The following is a 20,216-nucleotide window of genomic DNA, read 5'->3' as shown; positions in this document are numbered from 1 at the left end:
TGGCATTCTCTTGAGCATAGTGGGCAATCCTATGGTACTCTTTTGAGTGTGGTGGCAGACTTTTGCACTCGGTTGAGTGTAGTTGGCAGTCCTGTGGCACTCTGTTGAGTGTAGTGGGCAGTCCTGTGGAATTCTCTTGAGCGTAGTGGGAAGTACTCTGGCACTCTGTTGAGTGTATTGGGCAGTCCTGTGGCATTCTCCTGAGCATAGTGCAAAGCCCTATGGCAATCTGTTGAATGTAATGGGCAGTCCTGTGGCACTTTGTTGAGTGTGGTGGGGACTCCAGTGGCACTCGGTTAACTGTAGTGGCCATCCTGTGGCATTATGTTGCACGTAGTGGGCAGTCATGTGGCATTATGTTGAGCGTGGTGGGCAGTCCTTTGGCACTCTGTTGAGCGTAGTGGGCAGTCCTGTGACATTCTCTTGAGAATAGTGGGCAGTCCTGTGGCACTCTGTTGAATAAATTGAGTACTCCTGTGGCGCTCTGTTGAGTGTAGTGGGCAGCCTATGGCACTCTGTTGAGTGTAGTGGGCAGTTCGGTGGCACGCTGCTGAATAAAATGAGTAGTCCTGTGGCACTCTGTTCAGTGTAGTGGGCAGTCCTGTGACATTCTGTTGTGAGTAGTTGGCAGTCCTGTGGCATTCTCTTGAGTTTAGTTGGCAGTCCTATGGCACTCTGTTGAGCATAGTGAGCAGTCCTATGGCACTGTGTTGAGTGTAGTGAGCAGTCCTGTGGCACTCTGTTAAGTGTAGTGTGCATGCCTGTGGCACTATGTTGAGTGTAGTTGGCAGTCCTGTGCCATTCTGTTTAGCCTAGTGGGCAGTCCTATGGCACTCTGTTGAATGTAATGGGTAGTCCTGTGGCACTCTGTTGAATGTAATGGGTAGTCCTGTGACACTCTCTTGAGTGTGGTGGACAGTCTTTTGCAATCTGTTGAGTGTAGTGGGCAGTGCTGTGGCATTCTGTTTTGTGTAGTCGGCAATCTTATGCCACTATGTTGAATATAATGAGAAGTTATTTGGCACTCTGTTGAGCATGGTGGGCAGTCCGTTGGCACTCTGATGTGTGTAGTGGGCAGTCCTGTGGCATTCTCTTGAGCGTAGTGAGTAGTCCTATGGCACTATGTTGAGTGTAGTGGGCAGTCCTGTGGCACTCTGTTGAGTTTAGTGGGCAGTCCTGTGGCATTCTCTTGGATGTAGTGGGCATTCCTGTGGCACACTGTTGAGTGTAGTGGGCAGTCTTTTGCACTCGGTTCAGTGTAGTTGGCAGTCCTCTGTCGCTCCGTTGAGTGTAGTAGGCAGTCCTGTGGCACTCTATGAAGCATAGTGGGCATTGCTATGGCACTCTGTTGAGTGCAGTGGGCAGTCCTGTGGCATTCGGTTGAGAGTAGTGGGCAGTAATATGGCACTCTGTTGAATAAAATGAGTAGTCCTGTGGCACTCTGTTGAGTGTAGTTGGCAGTCCTGTGGCACTCTGTTGAGCGTAGTGAGCAGTCCTATGGCACGGTGTTGAGTGTAGTGGGCAGTCTTGTGGCAATAGATTGAGTGTAGTTGGCTTTAATCTGGCACTCTGTTGAGTGTAGTGGGCATTCCTATGGCACTTTGTTGAATGTAATGAGTAGTCCTGTGGCACTCTGTTGATTGTAGTGGGCAGTCTTTTGCCACTCTATTGAGTGTAGTGGGCAGTCCTGTCGTACTCCGTTGACTGTAGTGGGCAGTCCTGTGGCAATACTTTGAGTGTAGTTGGCAGTCCTCTGGCACACTGTTGAGTGTAGTGGGCAGGCCTGTGGCATTCTCTTGAGCATAGTGGGCAATCCTATGGTACTCTTTTGAGTGTGGTGGCAGACTTTTGCACTCGGTTGAGTGTAGTTGGCAGTCCTGTGGCACTCTGTTGAGTGTAGTGGGCAGTCCTGTGGAATTCTCTTGAGCGTAGTGGGCAGTACACTGGCACTCTGTTGAGTGTATTGGGCAGTCCTGTGGCATTCTCCTGAGCATAGTGCAAAGCCCTATGGCACTCTGTTGAATGTAATGGGCAGTCATGTGGCACTTTGTTGAGTGTAGTGGGCAGTCCAGTGGCACTCAGTTGACTGTAGTGGGCAATCCTGTGGCATTCTGTTGCACGTAGTGGGCAGTCCTGTGGCATTATGTTCAGCGTGGTGGTCAGTCCGTTGGCACTCTGTTGAATAAAATGAGTAGTCCTGTGGCACTCTGTTGAGTGTAGTGGGCAGTCCTGTGACATTCTGTTGTGTGTAGTTGGCAGTCCTGTGGCATTCTCTTGAGTTTAGTTGGCAGTCCGATGGCACTCTGTTGAGCATAGTGAGCAGTCCTATGGCACTGTGTTGAGTGTAGTGGGCAGTCCTGTGGCATTTTGATGAGAGTAGTGGGAACTCCTATGGCACACTATTGAGTTTAGTGGGCAGTCCATTGCACTCGGTTGAATGTAATGGGCAGTCCTGTGGCACTCTGTTGAGTGCAGGGGGCAGTCCTGTGGCACTCTCTTGAGAGTAGTGTGCATGCCTTTGGCACTCTGTTGAGTGTAGTTGGCAGTCCTGTGCCATTCTGTTTAGCCTAGTGGGCAGTCCTGTGGCACTCTGTTGAATGTAATGGGTAGTCCTGTGGCACTCTGTTGAATGTATTGGGTAGTCCTGTGACACTCTCTTGAGGGTGGTGGACAGTCTTTTGCAATCTGTTGAGTGTAGTGGGCAGTCCTGTGGCACTCTGTTGAGTGCAGTGGGCAGTCCTGTGGCATTCTGTTGAGGGTAGCGGGCAGTCCTGTGGCACTCTGTTGAGTGCAGTGGGCAGTCCTGTGGCACTCTCGGGAGAGTAGTGGGCAGTCCTGTGGCACTCTGTTGAGCGTAGTGTGTAGTCCTGTGGCACATTTGAGTGTAGTGAGCATGCCTGTGGCACTATGTTGAGTGTAGTTGGCAGTCCTGTGCCATTCTGTTTAGCCTAGTGGGCAGTCCTATGGCACTCAGTGGAATGTAATGGGTAGTCCTGTGGCACTATGTTGAATGTAATGGGTATTCTTGTGGTGCTCTGTTGAGTGTAGCGGGCACTCCTGTGGTACTCTGTTGAGTGTAGTGGGCAGTACTTTGGCACTCTTTTGTGTGTAGTGGACAGTCCGGCTGCATTCCTTTGAGCGTAGTGCGAAGCCCTATGGCACTCTGTTGAATGTAATGTGTAGTCCTGTGGCACTCTGAAAATGTAATGGGTAGTCCTGTGGCACTCTGTTGAATGTAATGGGTAGTCCTGTGACACTCTCTTGAGTGTGGTGGACAGTCTTTTGCAATCTGTTGAGTGTAGTGGGCAGTGCTGTGGCATTCTGTTTTGTGTAGTCGGCAATCTTATGCCACTATGTTGAATATAATGAGAAGTTATTTGGCACTCTGTTGAGCATGGTGGGCAGTCCGTTGGCACTCTGATGTGTGTAGTGGGCAGTCCTGTGGCATTCTCTTGAGCGTAGTGAGTAGTCCTATGGCACTATGTTGAGTGTAGTGGGCAGTCCTGTGGCACTCTGTTGAGTTTAGTGGGCAGTCCTGTGGCATTCTCTTGGATGTAGTGGGCATTCCTGTGGCACACTGTTGAGTGTAGTGGGCAGTCTTTTGCACTCGGTTCAGTGTAGTTGGCAGTCCTCTGTCGCTCCGTTGAGTGTAGTGGGCAGTCCTGTGGCACTCTATGGAGCATAGTGGGCATTGCTATGGCACTCTGTTGAGTGCAGTGGGCAGTCCTGTGGCATTCGGTTGAGACTAGTGGGCAGTAATATGGCACTCTGTTGAATGTAATTGGTAGTCCTGTGGCACTCAGTGGAATGTAATGGGTTGTCCTGTGGCACTCTGTTGAACGTTATGGGTATTGCTGTGGTGCTCTGTTGAATGTAGTGGGCACTCCTGTGGTACTCTGTTGAGTGTAATGGGTAGTCCTATAGCACTTTGTTGAGTGTAATGGGCAGTCCTGTGGCACTCGGTTGAGTGTAGTGGCCAATCCTGTGGCATTCTGTTGCACGTAGTGGGCAGTCATGTGGCATTATGTTGAGCATGGTGGGCAGTCCGTTGGCACTCTGTTGAATAAAATGAATAGTCCTGTGGCACTCTGTTGAGTGTACTGGGCAGTCCTGTGGCACTCTGGTGAGTGTACTGGGCAGTCCTGTGGCATTTTGCTGAGAGTAGTGGAAAGTCCTATGGCACACTGTTGAGTTTAGTGGGCAGACCTTTGCACTCGGTTGAATGTAATTGGCAGTCCTGTGGCACTCTGTTGAGTGCAGTGGGCAGTCCTGTGGCACTCTCTTGAGAGTAGTGGGCAGTCCCGTGGCACTCTGTTGAGCATAGTGTGTAGTCCTGCGTCCCGCTGTTAAGTGTAGTAGGCATGCCTGTAGCACTATGTTGAGTGTAGTTGGCAGTCCTGTGCCATTCTGTTTAGCCTAGTGGGCAGTCATATGGCACTCTGTTGAATGTAATGGGTAGTCCTGTGTCACACTGTTGAATGTAATGGGTAGTCCTGTGACACTCTCTTGAGTGTGGTGGACAGTCTTTTGCAATCTGTTGAGTGTAGTGGGCAGTGCTGTGGCATTCTGTTTTGTGTAGTCGGCAATCTTATGGCACTATGTTGAATATAATGAGAAGTTATTTGGCACGCTGTTGAGAATGGTGGGCAGTCCGTTGGCACTCTGATGTGTGTAGTGGGCAGTCCTGTGGCATTCTCTTGAGCGTAGTGAGTAGTCCTATGGAACTATGTTGAGTGTAGTGGGCAGTCCTGTGGCACTCTGTTGAGTTTAGTGGGCAGTCCTGTGGCATTCTCTAGGATGTAGTGGGCAGTCCTATGGCACTCTGTTGAGTGTAGTGGGCAGTCCTGTGGCATTCTCTTGAGAATAGTAGGCAGTCCTGTGGCACTCTGTTGAATAAAATGAGTACTCCTGTGGCACACTGTTGAGTGTAGTGGGCAGTCCTGTGGCACACTGTTGAGTGTAGTGGGCAGTCCTGTGACATTCTGTTGTGTGTAGTTGGCAGTCCTATGGCACTTCGTTGGGCGTAATGAGCAGTCCTATGGCACTGTGTTGAGTGTAGTGTGCAGTCCTGTGGCACTCTGTTGAGTGTACTGGGCAGTCCTGTGGCATTTTCCTGAGAGAAGTGGGAAGTCCTATGGAACACTATTGAGTTTAGTGGGTAGTCCTTTGCACTCGGTTGAGTATAATTGGCAGTCCTGTGGCACTCTGTTGAGTGCAGTGGGCAGTCCTGTGCCACTCTGTTGAGCGTAGTGGGCAGTCCTGTGGCACTCTGTTGAGCGTAGTGTGTAGTCCTGCGGCCCTCTGTTAAGTGTAGTGTGCATGCCTGTGGCACTATGTTGAGTGTAGTTGGCAGTCATGTGCCATTCTGTTTAGCCTAGTGGGCAGTCCTATGGCACTCTTTTGAATGTAATGGGTAGTCCTGTGGCACTCTGTTGAATGTAATGGGTAGTCCTATGACAATCTCTTGAGGGTGGTGGACAGTCTTTTGCAATCTGTTGAGGCTAGTGGGCAGTCCTGTGGCACTCTGTTGAGTGCAGTGGGCAGTGCTGTGGAATTCTGTTTAGCGTAGCGGGCAGTCCTGTGGCACTCTGTTGAGTGCAGTGGGCAGTCCTGTGGCACTCTCGGGAGAGTAGTGGGCAGTCCTGTGGCACTCTGTTGAGTGTAGTGTGTAGTCCTGTGGCACATTTGAGTGCAGTGAGCATGCCTGTGGCACTATGTTGAGTGTAGTTGGCAGTCCAGTGCCATTCTGTTTAGCCTAGTGGGCAGTCCTATGGCACTCAGTGGAATGTAATGGGTAGTCCTGTGGCACTATGTTGAATGTAATGGGTATTCTTGTGGTGCTCTGTTGAGTGTAGCGGGCACTCCTGTGGTACTCTGTTGAGTGCAGTGGGCAGTACTTTGGCACTCTTTTGTGTGTAGTGGGCAGTCCGGCTGCATTCCTTTGAGCGTAGTGCGAAGTCCTATGGCACTCTGTTGAATGCAATGGGTAGTCCTGTGGCACTCTGTTGAATATAATGTGTAGTCCTGTTGCACTTTGTTGAGTGTGGTGGGGACTCCAGTGGCACTAGGTTAACTGTAGTGGCCAATCCTGTGGCATTATGTTGCACGTAGTAGGCAGTCATGTGGCGTTATATTGAGCGTGGTGGGCAGTCCTTTGGCACTCTGTTGAGCGTAGTGGGCAGTCCTGTGGCATTCTCTTGAGAATAGTGGGCAGTCCTGTGGCACTCTGTTGAATAAATTGAGTACTCCTGTGGCACTCTGTTGAGTGTAGTGGGCAGCCTATGGCACTCTGTTGAGTGTAGTGGGCAGTTCGGTGGCACGCTGCTGAATAAAATGAGTAGTCCTGTGGCACTCTGTTCAGTGTAGTGGGCAGTCCTGTGACATTCTGTTGTGTGTAGTTGGCAGTCCTGTGGCATTCTCTTGAGTTTAGTTGGCAGTCCTATGGCACTCTGTTGAGCATAGTGAGCAGTCCTATGGCACTGTGTTGAGTGTAGTGAGCAGTCCTGTGGCACTCTGTTGAGTGTAGTGGGCAGTCCTGTGGCATTTTGCTGAGAGTAGTGGGAAGTCCTATGGCACACTGTTGAGTTTAGTGGGCAGTCCTTTGCACTCGGTTGAATGTAATTGGCAGTCCTGTGGCACTCTGTTGAGTGCAGTGGGCAGTCCTGTGGCACTCTCTTGAGAGTAGTGGGCAGTCCTGTGGCACTCTGTTAAGTGTAGTGTGCATGCCTGTGGCACTATGTTGAGTGTAGTTGGCAGTCCTGTGCCATTCTGTTTAGCCTAGTGGGCAGTCCTATGGCACTCTGTTGAATGTAATGGGTAGTCCTGTGGCACTCTGTTGAATGTAATGGGTAGTCCTGTGACACTCTCTTGAGTGTGGTGGACAGTCTTTTGCAATCTGTTGAGTGTAGGGGGCAGTGCTGTGGCATTCTGTTTTGTGTAGTCGGCAATCTTATGCCACTATGTTGAATATAATGAGAAGTTATTTGGCACTCTGTTGAGCATGGTGGGCAGTCCGTTGGCACTCTGATGTGTGTAGTGGGCAGTCCTGTGGCATTCTCTTGAGCGTAGTGAGTAGTCCTATGGCACTATGTTGAGTGTAGTGGGCAGTCCTGTGGCACTCTGTTGAGTTTAGTGGGCAGTCCTGTGGCATTCTCTTGGATGTAGTGGGCATTCCTGTGGCACACTGTTGAGTGTAGTGGGCAGTCTTTTCCACTCGGTTCAGTGTAGTTGGCAGTCCTCTGTCGCTCCGTTGAGTGTAGTAGGCAGTCCTGTGGCACTCTATGGAGCATAGTGGGCGTTGCTATGGCACTCTGTTGAGTGCAGTGGGCAGTCCTGTGGCATTCGGTTGAGACTAGTGGGCAGTAATATGGCACTCTGTTGAATAAAATGAGTAGTCCTGTGGCACTCTGTTGAGTGTAGTTGGCAGTCCTGTGGCACTCTGTTGAGCGTAGTGAGCAGTCCTATGGCACGGTGTTGAGTGTAGTGGGCACTCTTGTGGCAATAGGTTGAGTGTAGTTGGCTTTAATCTGGCACTCTGTTGAGTGTAATGGACATTCCTATGGCACTCTGTTGAATGTAATGAGTAGTCCTGTGGCACTCTGTTGATTGTAGTGGGCAGTCTTTTGCCACTCTATTGAGTGTAGTGGGCAGTCCTGTCGTACTCCGTTGACTGTAGTGGGCAGTCCTGTGGCAATACGTTGAGTGTAGTTGGCAGTCCTCTGGCACACTGTTGAGTGTAGTGGGCAGGCCTGTGGCATTCTCTTGAGCATAGTGGGCAATCCTATGGTACTCTTTTGAGTGTGGTGGCAGACTTTTGCACTCGGTTGAGTGTAGTTGGCAGTCCTGTGGCACTCTGTTGAGTGTAGTGGGCAGTCCTGTGGAATTCTCTTGAGCGTAGTGGGAAGTACTCTGGCACTCTGTTGAGTGTATTGGGCAGTCCTGTGGCATTCTCCTGAGCATAGTGCAAAGCCCTATGGCAATCTGTTGAATGTAATGGGCAGTCCTGTGGCACTTTGTTGAGTGTGGTGGGGACTCCAGTGGCACTCGGTTAACTGTAGTGGCCAATCCTGTGGCATTATGTTGCACGTAGTGGGCAGTCATGTGGCATTATGTTGAGCGTGGTGGGCAGTCCTTTGGCACTCTGTTGAGCGTAGTGGGCAGTCCTGTGACATTCTCTTGAGAATAGTGGGCAGTCCTGTGGCACTCTGTTGAATAAATTGAGTACTCCTGTGGCGCTCTGTTGAGTGTAGTGGGCAGCCTATGGCACTCTGTTGAGTGTAGTGGGCAGTTCGGTGGCACGCTGCTGAATAAAATGAGTAGTCCTGTGGCACTCTGTTCAGTGTAGTGGGCAGTCCTGTGACATTCTGTTGTGAGTAGTTGGCAGTCCTGTGGCATTCTCTTGAGTTTAGTTGGCAGTCCTATGGCACTCTGTTGAGCATAGTGAGCAGTCCTATGGCACTGTGTTGAGTGTAGTGAGCAGTCCTGTGGCACTCTGTTGAGTGTAGTGGGCAGTCCTGTGGCATTTTGCTGAGAGTAGTGGGAAGTCCTATGGCACACTGTTGAGTTTAGTGGGCAGTCCTTTGCACTCGGTTGAATGTAATTGGCAGTCCTGTGGCACTCTGTTGAGTGCAGTGGGCAGTCCTGTGGCACTCTCTTGAGAGTAGTGGGCAGTCCTGTGGCACTCTGTTAAGTGTAGTGTGCATGCCTGTGGCACTATGTTGAGTGTAGTTGGCAGTCCTGTGCCATTCTGTTTAGCCTAGTGGGCAGTCCTATGGCACTCTGTTGAATGTAATGGGTAGTCCTGTGGCACTCTGTTGAATGTAATGGGTAGTCCTGTGACACTCTCTTGAGTGTGGTGGACTGTCTTTTGCAATCTGTTGAGTGTAGTGGGCAGTGCTGTGGCATTCTGTTTTGTGTAGTCGGCAATCTTATGCCACTATGTTGAATATAATGAGAAGTTATTTGGCACTCTGTTGAGCATGGTGGGCAGTCCGTTGGCACTCTGATGTGTGTAGTGGGCAGTCCTGTGGCATTCTCTTGAGCGTAGTGAGTAGTCCTATGGCACTATGTTGAGTGTAGTGGGCAGTCCTGTGGCACTCTGTTGAGTTTAGTGGGCAGTCCTGTGGCATTCTCTTGGATGTAGTGGGCATTCCTGTGGCACACTGTTGAGTGTAGTGGGCAGTCTTTTGCACTCGGTTCAGTGTAGTTGGCAGTCCTCTGTCGCTCCGTTGAGTGTAGTAGGCAGTCCTGTGGCACTCTATGAAGCATAGTGGGCATTGCTATGGCACTCTGTTGAGTGCAGTGGGCAGTCCTGTGGCATCCGGTTGAGAGTAGTGGGCAGTAATATGGCACTCTGTTGAATAAAATGAGTAGTCCTGTGGCACTCTGTTGAGTGTAGTTGGCAGTCCTGTGGCACTCTGTTGAGCGTAGTGAGCAGTCCTATGGCACGGTGTTGAGTGTAGTGGGCAGTCTTGTGGCAATAGATTGAGTGTAGTTGGCTTTAATCTGGCACTCTGTTGAGTGTAGTGGGCATTCCTATGGCACTTTGTTGAATGTAATGAGTAGTCCTGTGGCACTCTGTTGATTGTAGTGGGCAGTCTTTTGCCACTCTATTGAGTGTAGTGGGCAGTCCTGTCGTACTCCGTTGACTGTAGTGGGCAGTCCTGTGGCAATACTTTGAGTGTAGTTGGCAGTCCTCTGGCACACTGTTGAGTGTAGTGGGCAGGCCTGTGGCATTCTCTTGAGCATAGTGGGCAATCCTATGGTACTCTTTTGAGTGTGGTGGCAGACTTTTGCACTTGGTTGAGTGTAGTTGGCAGTCCTGTGGCACTCTGTTGAGTGTAGTGGGCAGTCCTGTGGAATTCTCTTGAGCGTAGTGGGCAGTACACTGGCACTCTGTTGAGTGTATTGGGCAGTCTTGTGGCATTCTCCTGAGCATAGTGCAAAGCCCTATGGCACTCTGTTGAATGTAATGGGCAGTCATGTGGCACTTTGTTGAGTGTAGTGGGCAGTCCAGTGGCACTCAGTTGACTGTAGTGGGCAATCCTGTGGCATTCTGTTGCACGTAGTGGGCAGTCCTGTGGCATTATGTTCAGCGTGGTGGTCAGTCCGTTGGCACTCTGTTGAATAAAATGAGTAGTCCTGTGGCACTCTGTTGAGTGTAGTGGGCAGTCCTGTGACATTCTGTTGTGTGTAGTTGGCAGTCCTGTGGCATTCTCTTGAGTTTAGTTGGCAGTCCTATGGCACTCTGTTGAGCATAGTGAGCAGTCCTATGGCACTGTGTTGAGTGTAGTGGGCAGTCCTGTGGCATTTTGATGAGAGTAGTGGGAACTCCTATGGCACACTATTGAGTTTAGTGGGCAGTCCATTGCACTCGGTTGAATGTAATGGGCAGTCCTGTGGCACTCTGTTGAGTGCAGGGGGCAGTCCTGTGGCACTCTCTTGAGAGTAGTGTGCATGCCTTTGGCACTCTGTTGAGTGTAGTTGGCAGTCCTGTGCCATTCTGTTTAGCCTAGTGGGCAGTCCTGTGGCACTCTGTTGAATGTAATGGGTAGTCCTGTGGCACTCTGTTGAATGTATTGGGTAGTCCTGTGACACTCTCTTGAGGGTGGTGGACAGTCTTTTGCAATCTGTTGAGTGTAGTGGGCAGTCCTGTGGCACTCTGTTGAGTGAAGTGGGCAGTCCTGTGGCATTCTGTTGAGGGTAGCGGGCAGTCCTGTGGCACTCTGTTGAGTGCAGTGGGCAGTCCTGTGGCACTCTCGGGAGAGTAGTGGGCAGTCCTGTGGCACTCTGTTGAGCGTAGTGTGTAGTCCTGTGGCACATTTGAGTGTAGTGAGCATGCCTGTGGCACTATGTTGAGTGTAGTTGGCAGTCCTGTGCCATTCTGTTTAGCCTAGTGGGCAGTCCTATGGCACTCAGTGGAATGTAATGGGTAGTCCTGTGGCACTATGTTGAATGTAATGGGTATTCTTGTGGTGCTCTGTTGAGTGTAGCGGGCACTCCTGTGGTACTCTGTTGAGTGTAGTGGGCAGTACTTTGGCACTCTTTTGTGTGTAGTGGACATTCCGGCTGCATTCCTTTGAGCGTAGTGCGAAGCCCTATGGCACTCTGTTGAATGTAATGTGTAGTCCTGTGGCACTCTGAAAATGTAATGGGTAGTCCTGTGGCACTCTGTTGAATGTAATGGGTAGTCCTGTGACACTCTCTTGAGTGTGGTGGACAGTCTTTTGCAATCTGTTGAGTGTAGTGGGCAGTGCTGTGGCATTCTGTTTTGTGTAGTCGGCAATCTTATGCCACTATGTTGAATATAATGAGAAGTTATTTGGCACTCTGTTGAGCATGGTGGGCAGTCCGTTGGCACTCTGATGTGTGTAGTGGGCAGTCCTGTGGCATTCTCTTGAGCGTAGTGAGTAGTCCTATGGCACTATGTTGAGTGTAGTGGGCAGTCCTGTGGCACTCTGTTGAGTTTAGTGGGCAGTCCTGTGGCATTCTCTTGGATGTAGTGGGCATTCCTGTGGCACACTGTTGAGTGTAGTGGGCAGTCTTTTGCACTCGGTTCAGTGTAGTTGGCAGTCTTCTGTCGCTCCGTTGAGTGTAGTAGGCAGTCCTGTAGCACTCTATGAAGCATAGTGGGCATTGCTATGGCACTCTGTTGAGTGCAGTGGGCAGTCCTGTGGCATTCGGTTGAGAGTAGTGGGCAGTAAAATGGCACTCTGTTGAATAAAATGAGTAGTCCTGTGGCACTCTGTTGAGTGTAGTTGGCAGTCCTGTGGCACTCTGTTGAGCGTAGTGAGCAGTCCTATGGCACGGTGTTGAGTGTAGTGGGCAGTCTTGTGGCAATAGATTGAGTGTAGTTGGCTTTAATCTGGCACTCTGTTGAGTGTAGTGGGCATTCCTATGGCACTCTGTTGAATGTAATGAGTAGTCCTGTGGCACTCTGTTGATTGTAGTGGGCAGTCTTTTGCCACTCTATTGAGTGTAGTGGGCAGTCCTGTCGTACTCCGTTGACTGTAGTGGGCAGTCCTGTGGCAATACTTTGAGTGTAGTTGGCAGTCCTCTGGCACACTGTTGAGTGTAGTGGGCAGGCCTGTGGCATTCTCTTGAGCATAGTGGGCAATCCTATGGTACTCTTTTGAGTGTGGTGGCAGACTTTTGCACTCGGTTGAGTGTAGTTGGCAGTCCTGTGGCACTCTGTTGAGTGTAGTGGGCAGTCCTGTGGAATTCTCTTGAGCGTAGTGGGCAGTACTCTGGCACTCTGTTGAGTGTATTGGGCAGTCCTGTGGCATTCTCCTGAGCATAGTGCAAAGCCCTATGGCACTCTGCTGAATGTAATGGGCAGTCATGTGGCACTTTGTTGAGTGTAGTGGGCAGTCCAGTGGCACTCAGTTGACTGTAGTGGGCAATCCTGTGGCATTCTGTTGCACGTAGTGGGCAGTCCTGTGGCATTATGTTCAGCGTGGTGGGCAGTCCGTTGGCACTCTGTTGAATAAAATGAGTAGTCCTGTGGCACTCTGTTCAGTGTAGTGGGCAGTCCTGTGACATTCTGTTGTGTGTAGTTGGCAGTCCTGTGGCATTCTCTTGAGTTTAGTTGGCAGTCCTATGGCACTCTGTTGAGCATAGTGAGCAGTCCTATGGCACTCTGTTGAGTGCAGTGGGCAGTCCTGTGGCACTCTCTTGAGAGTAGTGTGCATGCCTTTGGCACTCTGTTGAGTGTAGTTGGCAGTCCTGTGCCATTCTGTTTAGCCTAGTGGGCAGTCCTGTGGCACTCTGTTGAATGTAATGGGTAGTCCTGTGTCACTCTTTTGAATGTACTGGGTAGTCCTGTGATACTCTCTTCAGTGTGGTGGACAGTCTTTTGCAATCTGTTGAGTGTAGTGGGCAGTGCTGTGGCATTCTGTTTTGTGTAGTCGGCAATCTAATGGCACTATGTAGAATATAATGAGAAATTATTTGGCACGCTGTTGAGCATGGTGGGCAGTCTGTTGGAACTCTGATGTGTGTAGTGGGCAGTCCTGTGGCATTCTCTTGAGCGTAGTGAGTAGTCCTATGGCACTATGTTGAGTGTAGTGGGCAGTCCTGTGGCACTCTGTTGAGTTTAGTGGGCAGTCCTGTGGCATTCTCTTGGATGTAGTGGGCATTCCTATGGCACACTGTTGAGTGTAGTGGGCAGTCTTTTGCACTCGGTTCAGTGTAGTTGGAAGTCTTCTGTCGCTCCGTTGAGTGTAGTGGGCAGTCCTGTGGCACTCTGTTGAGTGTAGTGGGCAGTTCGGTGGCACTCTGTTTAATAAAATGAGTAGTCCTGTGGCACTCTTTTGAGTGTAGTGGGCAGTCCTGTGACATTCTGTTGTGTGTAGTTGGCAGTCCTATAGCACTCTGTTGAGCGTAGTGAGCAGTCCTATGGCACTGTGTTGAGTGTAGTGGGCAGTCCTGTGGCACTCTGTTGAGTGTAGTGGGCAGTCCTGTGGCATTTTCCTGAGAGAAGTGGAAAGTCCTATGGCACACTGTTGAGTTTAGTGGGCAGTCCTTTGCACTCGGTTGAGTATAATTGGCAGTCCTGTGGCACTCTGTTGAGTGCAGTGGGCAGTCCTGTGGCACTCTCTTGAGAGTAGTGTGCATGCCTTTGGCACTCTGTTGAGTGTAGTTGGCATTCCTGTGCCATTCTGTTTAGCCTAGTGGGCAGTCCTGTGGCACTGTGTTGAATGTAATGGGTAGTCCCGAGGCACTCTGTTGAATGTAATGGGTAGTCCTGTGACACTCTCTTGAGGGTGGTGGACAGTCTTTTGCAATCTGTTGAGTGTAGTGGGCAGTGCTGTGGCACTCTGTTGAGTGCAGTGGGCAGTCCTGTGGCATTTTGTTGAGAGTAGTGGGAAGTCCTATGGCACACTGTTGAGTTTAGTGGGCAGTCCTTTGCACTCAGTTGAATGTAATTGGCAGTCCTGTGGCACTCTGTTGAGTGCAGTGGGCAGTCCTGTGGCACTCTCTTGAGAGTAGTGGGCAGTCCTGTGGCACTCTGTTGAGCATAGTGTGTAGTCCTGCGTCCCTCTGTTAAGTGTAGTGTGCATGCCTGTGGCACTATGTTGAGTGTAGTTGGCAGTCCTGTGCCATTCTGTTTAGCCTAGTGGGCAGTCCTATGGCACTCTGTTGAATGTAATGGGTAGTCCTGTGTCACTCTTTTGAATGTACTGGGTAGTCCTGTGATACTCTCTTGAGTGTGGTGGACAGTCTTTTGCAATCTGTTGAGTGTAGTGGGCAGTGCTGTGGCATTCTGTTTTGTGTAGTCGGCAATCTAATGGCACTATGTAGAATATAATGAGAAATTATTTGGCACGCTGTTGAGCATGGTGGGCAGTCTGTTGGCACTCTGATGTGTGTAGTGGGTAGTCCTGTGGCATTCTCTTGAGCGTAGTGAGTATTCCTATGGCACTATGTTGAGTGTAGTGGGCAGTCCTGTGGCACTCTGTTGAGTTTAGTGGGCAGTCCTGTGGCATTCTCTTGGATGTAGTAGGCATTCCTATGGCACACTGTTGAGTGTAGTGGGCAGTCTTTTGCACTCGGTTCAGTGTAGTTGGCAGTCTTCTGTCGCTCCGTTGAGTGTAGTGGGCACTGCTGTGGCACTCTGTTGAGTGTAGTGGGCAGTTCAGTGGCACTCTGTTTAATAAAATGAGTAGTCCTGTGGCACTCTTTTGAGTGTAGTGGGCAGTCCTGTGACATTCTGTTGTGTGTAGTTGGCAGTCCTATAGAACTCTGTTGAGCGTAGTGAGCAGTCCTATGGCACTGTGTTGAGTGTAGTGGGCAGTCCTGTGGCACTCTGTTGAGTGTAGTGGGCAGTCCTGTGGCATTTTCCAGAGAAAAGTGGGAAGTCCTATGGCACACTGTTGAGTTTAGTGGGCAGTCCTTTGCACTCGGTTGAGTATAATTGGCAGTCCTGTGGCACTCTGTTGAGTGCAGTGGGCAGTCCAGTGGCACTCTCTTGAGAGTAGTGTGCATGCCTTTGGCACTCTGTTGAGTGTAGTTGGCAGTCCTGTGCCATTCTGTTTAGCCTAGTGGGCAGTCCTGTGGCACTCTGTTGAATGTAATGGGTAGTCCAGAGGCACTCTGTTGAATGTAATGGGTAGTCCTGTGACACTCTCTTGAGGGTGGTGGACAGTCTTTTGCAATCTGTTGAGTGTAGTGGGCAGTCCAGTGGCACTCTGTTGAGTGCAGTGGGCAGTCCTGTGGAATTCTGTTGAGCGTAGCGGGCAGTCCTGTGGCACTCTGTTGAGTGCAGTGGGCAGTCCTGTGGCACTCTCGGGAGAGTAGTGGGCAGCCCTGTGGCACTCTGTTGAGCGTAGTGTGTAGTCCTGTGGCACATTTGAGTGTAGTGAGCATGCCTGTGGCACTATGTTGAGTGTAGTTGGCAGTCCTGTGCCATTCTGTTTAGCCTAGTGGGCAGTCCTATGGCACTCAGTGGAATGTAATGGGTAGTCCTGTGGCACTATGTTGAATGTAATGGGTATTCTTGTGGTGCTCTGTTGAGTGTAGCGGGCACTCCTGTGGCATTCTCCTGAGCATAGTGCAAAGCCCTATGGCACTCTGCTGAATGTAATGGGCAGTCATGTGGCACTTTGTTGAGTGTAGTGGGCAGTCCAGTGGCACTCAGTTGACTGTAGTGGGCAATCCTGTGGCATTCTGTTGCACGTAGTGGGCAGTCCTGTGGCATTATGTTCAGCGTGGTGGGCAGTCCGTTGGCACTCTGTTGAATAAAATGAGTAGTCCTGTGGCACTCTGTTGAGTGTAGTGGGCAGTCCTGTGACATTCTGTTGTGTGTAGTTGGCAGTCCTGTGGCATTCTCTTGAGTTTAGTTGGCAGTCCTATGGCACTCTGTTGAGCATAGTAAGCAGTCCTATGGCACTCTGTTGAGTGCAGTGGGCAGTCCTGTGGCACTCTCTTGAGAGTAGTGTGCATGCCTTTGGCACTCTGTTGAGTGTAGTTGGCAGTCCTGTGCCATTCTGTTTAGCCTAGTGGGCAGTCCTGTGGCACTCTGTTGAATGTAATGAGTAGTCCTGTGTCACTCTTTTGAATGTACTGGGTAGTCCTGTGATACTCTCTTCAGTGTGGTGGACAGTCTTTTGCAATCTGTTGAGTGTAGTGGGCAGTGCTGTGGCATTCTGTTTTGTGTAGTCGGCAATCTAATGGCACTATGTAGAATATAATGAGAAATTATTTGGCACGCTGTTGAGCATGGTGGGCAGTCTGTTGGAACTCTGATGTGTGTAGTGGGCAGTCCTGTGGCATTCTCTTGAGCGTAGTGAGTAGTCCTATGGCACTATGTTGAGTGTAGTGGGCAGTCCTGTGGCACTCTGTTGAGTTTAGTGGGCAGTCCTGTGGCATTCTCTTGGATGTAGTGGGCATTCCTATGGCACACTGTTGAGTGTAGTGGGCAGTCTTTTGCACTCGGTTCAGTGTAGTTGGAAGTCTTCTGTCGCTCCGTTGAGTGTAGTGGGCAGTCCTGTGGCACTCTGTTGGGTGTAGTGGGCAGTTCGGTGGCACTCTGTTTAATAAAATGAGTAGTCCTGTGGCACTCTTTTGAGTGTAGTGGGCAGTCCTGTGACATTCTGTTGTGTGTAGTTGGCAGTCCTATAGCACTCTGTTGAGCGTAGTAAGCAGTCCTATGGCACTGTGTTGAGTGTAGTGGGCAGTCCTGTGGCACTCTGTTGAGTGTAGTGGGCAGTCCTGTGGCATTTTCCTGAGAGAAGTGGAAAGTCCTATGGCACACTGTTGAGTTTAGTGGGCAGTCCTTTGCACTCGGTTGAGTATAATTGGCAGTCCTGTGGCACTCTGTTGAGTGCAGTGGGCAGTCCTGTGGCACTCTCTTGAGAGTAGTGTGCATGCCTTTGGCACTCTGTTGAGTGTAGTTGGCATTCCTGTGCCATTCTGTTTAGCCTAGTGGGCAGTCCTGTGGCACTGTGTTGAATGTAATGGGTAGTCCCGAGGCACTCTGTTGAATGTAATGGGTAGTCCTGTGACACTCTCTTGAGGGTGGTGGACAGTCTTTTGCAATCTGTTGAGTGTAGTGGGCAGTGCTGTGGCACTCTGTTGAGTGCAGTGGGCAGTCCTGTGGCATTTTGTTGAGAGTAGTGGGAAGTCCTATGGCACACTGTTGAGTTTAGTGGGCAGTCCTTTGCACTCAGTTGAATGTAATTGGCAGTCCTGTGGCACTCTGTTGAGTGCAGTGGGCAGTCCTGTGGCACTCTCTTGAGAGTAGTGGGCAGTCCTGTGGCACTCTGTTGAGCATAGTGTGTAGTCCTGCGTCCCTCTGTTAAGTGTAGTGTGCATGCCTGTGGCACTATGTTGAGTGTAGTTGGCAGTCCTGTGCCATTCTGTTTAGCCTAGTGGGCAGTCCTATGGCACTCTGTTGAATGTAATGGGTAGTCCTGTGTCACTCTTTTGAATGTACTGGGTAGTCCTGTGATACTCTCTTGAGTGTGGTGGACAGTCTTTTGCAATCTGTTGAGTGTAGTGGGCAGTGCTGTGGCATTCTGTTTTGTGTAGTCGGCAATCTAATGGCACTATGTAGAATATAATGAGAAATTATTTGGCACGCTGTTGAGCATGGTGGGCAGTCTGTTGGCACTCTGATGTGTGTAGTGGGTAGTCCTGTGGCATTCTCTTGAGCGTAGTGAGTATTCCTATGGCACTATGTTGAGTGTAGTGGGCAGTCCTGTGGCACTCTGTTGAGTTTAGTGGGCAGTCCTGTGGCATTCTCTTGGATGTAGTAGGCATTCCTATGGCACACTGTTGAGTGTAGTGGGCAGTCTTTTGCACTCGGTTCAGTGTAGTTGGCAGTCTTCTGTCGCTCCGTTGAGTGTAGTGGGCACTGCTGTGGCACTCTGTTGAGTGTAGTGGGCAGTTCAGTGGCACTCTGTTTAATAAAATGAGTAGTCCTGTGGCACTCTTTTGAGTGTAGTGGGCAGTCCTGTGACATTCTGTTGTGTGTAGTTGGCAGTCCTATAGAACTCTGTTGAGCGTAGTGAGCAGTCCTATGGCACTGTGTTGAGTGTAGTGGGCAGTCCTGTGGCACTCTGTTGAGTGTAGTGGGCAGTCCTGTGGCATTTTCCAGAGAGAAGTGGGAAGTCCTATGGAACACTGTTGAGTTTAGTGGGCAGTCCTTTGCACTCGGTTGAGTATAATTGGCAGTCCTGTGGCACTCTGTTGAGTGCAGTGGGCAGTCCAGTGGCACTCTCTTGAGAGTAGTGTGCATGCCTTTGGCACTCTGTTGAGTGTAGTTGGCAGTCCTGTGCCATTCTGTTTAGCCTAGTGGGCAGTCCTGTGGCACTCTGTTGAATGTAATGGGTAGTCCAGAGGCACTCTGTTGAATGTAATGGGTAGTCCTGTGACACTCTCTTGAGGGTGGTGGACAGTCTTTTGCAATCTGTTGAGTGTAGTGGGCAGTCCAGTGGCACTCTGTTGAGTGCAGTGGGCAGTCCTGTGGAATTCTGTTGAGCGTAGCGGGCAGTACTGTGGCACTCTGTTGAGTGCAGTGGGCAGTCCTGTGGCACTCTCGGGAGAGTAGTGGGCAGTCCTGTGGCACTCTGTTGAGCGTAGTGTGTAGTCCTGTGGCACATTTGAGTGTAGTGAGCATGCCTGTGGCACTATGTTGAGTGTAGTTGGCAGTCCTGTGCCATTCTGTTTAGCCTAGTGGGCAGTCCTATGGCACTCAGTGGAATGTAATGGGTAGTCCTGTGGCACTATGTTGAATGTAATGGGTATTCTTGTGGTGCTCTGTTGAGTGTAGCGGGCACTCCTGTGGTACTCTGTTGAGTGTAGTGGGCAGTACTTTGGCACTCTTTTGTGTGTAGTGGGCAGTCCGGCTGCATTCCTTTGAGCGTAGTGCGAAGCCCTATGGCACTCTGTTGAATGTAATGTGTAGTCCTGTGGCACTCTGTTGAATGTAATGGGTAGTCCTGTGGCACTCTGTTGAATGTAATGGGTAGTCTTGTGACACTCTCTTGAGTGTGGTGGACAGTCTTTTGCAATCTGTTGAGTGTAGTGGGCTGTGCTGTGGCATTCTGTTTTGTGTAGTCGGCAATCTTATGGCACTATGTTGAATAAAATGAGAAGTTATTTGGCACTCTGTTGAGCATGGTGGGCAGTCCGTTGGCACTCTGATGTGTGTAGTGGGCAGTCCTGTGGCATTCTCCTGAGCGTAGTGAGTAGTCCTATGGCACTATGTTGAGTGTAGTGGGCAGTCTTGTGGCAATAGGTTGAGTGTAGTTGGCTTTAATCTGGCACTCTGTTGAGTGTAGTGGGCATTCCTATGGCACTCTGTTGAATGTAATGAGTAGTCCTGTGGCACTCTGTTGATTGTAGTGGGCAGTCTTTTGCCACTCTATTGAGTGTAGTGGGCAGTCCTGTCATACTCCGTTGACTGTAGTGGGCAGTCCTGTGGCAATACGTTGAGTGTAGTTGGCAGTCCTCTGGCACACTGTTGAGTGTAGTGGGCAGGCCTGTGGCATTCTCTTGAGCATATTGGGCAATCCTATGGTACTCTGTTGAGTGTGGTGGCACACTTTTGCACTCGGCTGTGTGTAGTTGGCAGTCCTGTGGCACTCTGTTGTATGTAGTGGGCAGACCTGTGGAATTCTCTTGAGCGTAGTGGGCAGTACTCTGGCACTCTGTTGAGTGTATTGGGCAGTCCTGTGGCATTCTCCTGAGCATAGTGCAAAGCCCTATGGCACTCTGTTGAATGTAATGGGCAGTCCTGTTGCACTTTGTTGAGTGTAGTGGGCAGTCCATTGGCACTCAGTTGACTGTAGTGGGCAATCCTGTGGCATTCTGTTGCACGTAGTGGGCAGTCCTGTGGCATTATGTTCAGCGTGGTGGGCAGTCCGTTGGCACTCTGTTGAATAAAATGAGTAGTCCTGTGGCACTCTGTTGAGTGTAGTGGGCAGTCCTGTGACATACAGTTGTGTGTAGTTGGCAGTCCTGTGGCATTCTCTTGAGTTTAGTTGGCAGTCCTATGGCACTCTGTTGAGCATAGTGAGCAGTCCTATGGCACTGTGTTGAGTGTAGTGAGCAGTCCTGTGGCACTCTGTTGAGTGTAGTGGGCAGTCCTGTGGCATTTTGCTGAGAGTAGTGGGAAGTCCTATGGCACACTATTGAGTTTATTGGGCAGCCCTTTGCACTCGGTTGAATGTAATTGGCAGTCCTGTGGCACTCTGTTGAGTGCAGTGGGCAGT

This window comes from Carcharodon carcharias, chromosome 10 (genome assembly GCF_017639515.1).
Source record: "Carcharodon carcharias isolate sCarCar2 chromosome 10, sCarCar2.pri, whole genome shotgun sequence".
In the NCBI taxonomy this organism is placed as follows: domain Eukaryota; kingdom Metazoa; phylum Chordata; class Chondrichthyes; order Lamniformes; family Lamnidae; genus Carcharodon; species Carcharodon carcharias.
The sequence above is the reverse complement of the archived record's forward strand: the minus strand, read 5'-3'. Positions refer to the sequence as shown.